The sequence below is a fragment of the Palaemon carinicauda genome, chromosome 2 (assembly GCF_036898095.1).
Source record: "Palaemon carinicauda isolate YSFRI2023 chromosome 2, ASM3689809v2, whole genome shotgun sequence".
Taxonomy (NCBI): Eukaryota; Metazoa; Arthropoda; class Malacostraca; order Decapoda; family Palaemonidae; genus Palaemon; species Palaemon carinicauda.
The window spans coordinates 127635129-127640800 of NC_090726.1; the positions used below are offsets into that span (position 1 = coordinate 127635129).

The following is a 5672-nucleotide window of genomic DNA, read 5'->3' on the forward strand; positions in this document are numbered from 1 at the left end:
TTAACAGGGGTTTTTATGTTAATAGTTCAGCTATCTCTCTCTCTCTCTCTCTCTCTCTCTCTCTCTCTCTCTCTCTCTCTCTCTCTCTCTCTCTCTCTCTCTCTCTCTCTGTATATATATATATATATATATATATATTTTATATATATATATTATATATATATATATATATATATAATATATATATATATATATATATATTTTATATATATATATATATATATATATATATATATATAATAATATATCTGTGTGTATGTACATATACATATATATACATTGCATTGAATGTAAACATGAATTGACACCTGATACTAGTTCACTCATTGATTATTTATTTGCAAATATGTTTATATATTTGTGAGAGAAAAGGAAGGGAAAGAAGCGCTTTTGTATAAGGAATTGCATTCATATGTGATTTGGAAATCTTCATAAAAAATGGAGAAAGGAAAATATACCAGGGTACATTTCGTAGTTATTATCACCACGAGGACGTTAACAAACTGTTGTAATTTAGACCCCGCAGCGATAAAACCTAGTAAAATCTAAACATACTTAAGAAGATTATCAAATTAAAGTTATGATTTTTTTATTTGTTTGCATTGTGCATCAATGGCGTTTTCATTTACGTACAGTTGGGCACATGAATCCGTGGCACACCGTTACTGCGCTTCAATAAGCATGGGGCTGGGGGAGATGTTGGGCTTGGCTACACACAAGAACACTTCATGCATTAAGGATGTGACAAGGTGGACTTCCTCTGAGCAAGGTGTGCCAGGAATTCCTGCGTCCAATTGGTACATGACATGCGCTTGATTTGTGGCATTTGTTTTGTTTACCTTACCAAGATTCCAGCGGCTTTATGCCCCAGGTTCTTTTCCATATCACAGCGTATCCTTCATACACTATATGAGAGCAGAGGTCACCAGGGACGTCCTTCAGGCTGTACTTGACCTCTTCCTCTCTGTAGATGGCCCAGGATGCAAAGTAACAGGAACGGTGACCTGGCTGGCCTAGAACAATTTTCAGAAGCAAAATAGTTAGTCGAATTAGTTAAGGAACAAAACTTATCTATGAATAGATGCTAGAGGGTACACTCGAGCAGACTATTCTATCTAATTTCTCTTCTTCTTGTTTTGTTAAAGTTTTTATAGTTTATATAGGAAATATTAATTTTAATGTTGTTAATCTTCTTAAAATATTTCCTTTTCCTTATTTCCTTTTCTCACTGGGCTATCTTTCCTGTTGGAGCCCTTGGGCTTATAGTATCCTGTTTTCCAGCTAGGTTTGTAGCTTAGCAAGTAATAATAATAATAATAATAGCGACAATAATGGTAATAATGATAATTTCTAGATTGCGATATTAAAAGAGGAACTAAAACTTAGCAGAAACCAAAATTAGTTGGAAAAGTTTAGGTAAAATCTAAAAAATAGAACAGTACGAGGTAGCCATCCAAAATTTGTTTCATTTTCGTTTACGCTTCTTTGTCTACAGCGAGAACAATTTTCTGTTGTTTTATTCTTAACATGTGAATTTGCAAACCTGTGAAAATATTGATACCTCTCTCTCTCTCTCTCTCTCTCTCTCTCCTCTCTCTCTCCTCTCTCTCTCTCTCTCTCTCCTCTCTCTCTCTCTTCTCTCTCTCTCTTGTTACAGATAGTCTGGTCTTGTAGAAAGAATGAAGTTGAAATAGTCTCTCTCTCTCTCTCTCTCTCTCTCTCTCTCTCTCTCTCTCTCTCTCTCTCTCTCTCTCTCTCTCTCAACTTCAAACTTATTTTGGTTTGGATGTTCCTTTTATATCAGTAGCGTTCGCAAGATATGATTGGAAATTCTGGGAAAACTTTCATTAGCTTTTCATTTCCTAAAGATAAAAACTTATGGCATCGTTCCTCTTGTTCGGTAAAAGATTGGTTTCCAGTAATTGACCCGAGTTTATCGAACTAATAGAAGTCAATAAAGGTTTTTCGACAAGCTCTCTCATTCCCTCTCCCATCAGTATATACATCACAACAACAACAACAAAAACAACAACAACAACAACAAATGCAACCAGTTCTCGTCCACTGCATTGCAAAGGCCTTAGACATATCAATTTATATCTAGGATTTGCCATTTTTTCATCACCACGCTGGCCAGTGCTGTTTGGTGATGGTGGGATATTTTCTTCTGATTGCTCACAGAAAGCTAACCTAGTATGGTTGGCCCTGAATAGTACAGCTTTGCTGATCATGGTGATACGCAAACTATTTCACCACGTTAAGGTATCCCCACTCGGAAAGGGTACAAGCATAGACATTAGAATATTCATCGTGTGCCTTAAAATTCATTTTGAAAGGGGTGACGCCAGTGTTACAGCCTTCTGGTCTCTCAGTAATTCTTTATGGGCAATATTGCTAACTTCACACCCTTTTTGGTGCTCTTCCAATATGTGATCTAACTAGCTGTTTTTTGCTCCGCCATGTCTCACTTCGCTGGCAAAGAACAAAAAACATCACTGCCCCTATGTACTGGCAAGCGGTACATATAGAGCTGCGCTCGCCAGCCCCATTAATCTTTCTGGGATATTTTTTAAAACTTCTAATGGTTTTTGGTCCGCACGATCTACTCGTAGATCACATGCCATAAATAGCAGATCACTGTCATAAATTGGTAGATCGTAGACTTTTGGTAAATTACATATTGGAAGAGCACCTCCTTTTTTATCTTTTATCTTGATCCTAGGAGATGCAGGTTCCTATTTACAACCGGGTGGTGGGATTTGCTTTTGGAAGTGTTGTTCATGAGTAAAGGTATACATAGGTTTTTAGGTGTTGGAGCCATCTCCTGGATTTTGTCAAAATTGCAACTTATGGAATTTGTCAAAATTGTGTAAAAATTCTCCATAGATAAAAACCTATACAAAGGGGTAATTTTTTCGTCTGATTTTCTTTATTGGCCTTTTTGCATTCGTTTGCTTGCTATCAATATTGTTCAAAGGGTGCCTCTTGATTTGTTTTAAATCACCTAATTTAGTCCTTGTTATTGGCAGTGAGGTTTCAAGTGTGCATGTTATGGATTCTATACAGAGAATGTGCTTATGTATCAGTCCCTAGGACACCTCGCTCTGAATAGATGCACCCTGTCGCACCCTTACTTTGCGGTGATTAACCAAACAGATAGTGTAAGGAGAGATGATGGTAGACTGGGCTAAACATAGGTACTCTCTGCGCAGTAAGGGTTTGGCTGGATGCATTTCTTCAGAATGAGGTGTACCAGGAATTCCTGTGTCCATATGTACATGACGCTTACATTTGTGAAAATACAAACATGACAATGTTATGTAACTTTATACTCCAAGATGTTAAATAACGAAGTAGAATCATCATGGTCAATGTAATTTATCAACAATTACCATGTATACGATATATTCAACCTGACGCAAAAGAAATTCAAATTTATGTTATGGAAAGGTATTTGCATTAGTGGCACTTGATGTAAATATTATTATTATTATTATTATTATTATTATTATTATTACTTACTTACTTACTTACTTACTTACTTAGTTACTAAGCTACAACCCTAGTTGGAAAAACAAAAGGCTATAATCCCATGGGTCCCAACAGGGAAAATAGCCCGCTGAGGAAAGGAAACAGGGAAAAATAAAATCTTTTCAGAACAGTAACAACATTAAAATAAATATTTCCTATACAAACTATAAAAACCTTAACTAAACAAGAAACAGAGAAACTAGATAGAATGGTGCGCCCGAGTGTACCCTCAAGCAAGATAACTCTAACCCAAGATAGTGGAAGACCATGGTACAGAGGCTATGGCACTACCGAAGACTAGAGAACAATGGTTTTATTTTGGAGAATACAAAAAGAATTATTGATGATTTCAATAGTACAAACGAGCTAAATTCAGCATCTACCGCCAGATGGGGTTTTAGGAAACTACTGCCCAGTCTGCTCTTTTCACTTATTCGAAGCCATAGTTCGAGTTTTACAGAAATATATTGTTTAATATTTCGTGTTTTATTATCTATCTAAAAGGTTTATACATTTTAACTTATAGATAATGTAAAAATAGTTAACATTAAAATTTTCTCAATAATTTCTTGACAAAAAGGGACTCAAATCGAAAAAGCCTCAACAAGAGATATGAATAGTCTTATAAAACAGGTAATTTTATTTAGTAGCAAGGATGTAGTAAAAGATTTTAATAATCTTTAAAAGACACAAACTGGGACAAGTTAAGAATAGAATAAGTAAGAATATTTACTGCAATTTTATTAATATGAACATGGATACCAACGAATATTGTTTAACACACACACACATTATATATATATATATATATATATATATATATATATATATATGTATAAAGATATATATATATATATATATATATATATATATATATATATATGTATAAAGATATATATATATATATATATATATATATATATATATCATATCATTATATGTATAGCCGCCAAATATGTTCAAATCACCATAGTTAAGGGATTGAAAGTGGGTTAAAGTTTGTGTGGCACATCGGAATTAGAAGTGGGTGCATGGTAAACAAAAGGTTGGCCACCCCTGGTATAAGGCATCCTTTTATATTAACTACTTGGCCAGTGACCTTATATTAAAAACTGCATAAACATACGAATTTCAACTTTTGTCTTCCACGCCATTTTACCATTGACTTACCTATGCCATTAGAGCGTGGCGGAGAAGCCCTTGGTGTTTTTAGGGTAATGGCAGCAACAACTAACACAGACGTAACCAGCCGTATCTGCTTTGGAATCCTTGAATTAGGAATGTAATTCTTGAATTCGGAATGTAATTCTTAAATTTGGAATTATAAGGCAACTTATAAAAATAGTCTTTAACGCTTCAGTTTTTATTTTTACGGTTTAATATTAAATCCATGTCACGAGATTATAAATGTTAAACTCTATAAAGCACCAGTTTTAAAACTCAAGTAATAATCCAGTAAATATTATTGCTTACACGACTTGTCTAAAGAGACCGGAATGAAATTCGTCATTACTATTCATGCCGTACTACCTTTGTATGTCGATTTTATTTCACTTTGATATAAATCTTACCATCGTTAACTCCGTATAAGCCTAAGATATGAAATGCAGATAGACATTTAAGATATGTTGCAAATTAAGTATATCTTATCGCTATACTGACGTGGAGAGATAAGATATCAGTTTTCAATTACCTTTAAAATCCACTACGCTAGAGGTTTCTAATCTTTTTATTATTCTGTATCCCTTGGGAATTTTCATAGTCCTGTGTACCACTAAAATTGAGGAGGAAAAAATAAAAACAATGAAATTTATAATATGATATACACTGCAAATTATATCACGTATTGCGCAGTACTGACTATTCTCTCAGATCCAATGTACCCCCTGAAGAGTAAAAATGTACCATAGGAAATATTTATTTCAATGTTGTTACTGTTCTTAAAATATTCTATTTTTCCTTGTTCCCTTTCCTCACTGGGCTATTTTCCCTGTTAGAGCCCTTGGGCTTATAGCATTCTGCTTTTCCAACTAGGGTTTTAGCTTAGTAAGTAATAATAATAATAATAATAATAATAATAATAATAATAATAATACTGTCTAAGCTCTAGAATAGAAGCATTTATCATCTCCCTTTACCCA

The 5672-nt window shown here is 34.1% G+C and overlaps 1 pseudogene; it reads right to left on the reverse strand.

Annotated features, from left to right (window-relative positions):
• Positions 1–5145, reverse strand: part of LOC137621189 (endochitinase-like) — a 17313-nt pseudogene extending 12168 nt beyond the window's left edge.
• Positions 5146–5672: the final 527 nt, after the last annotated feature.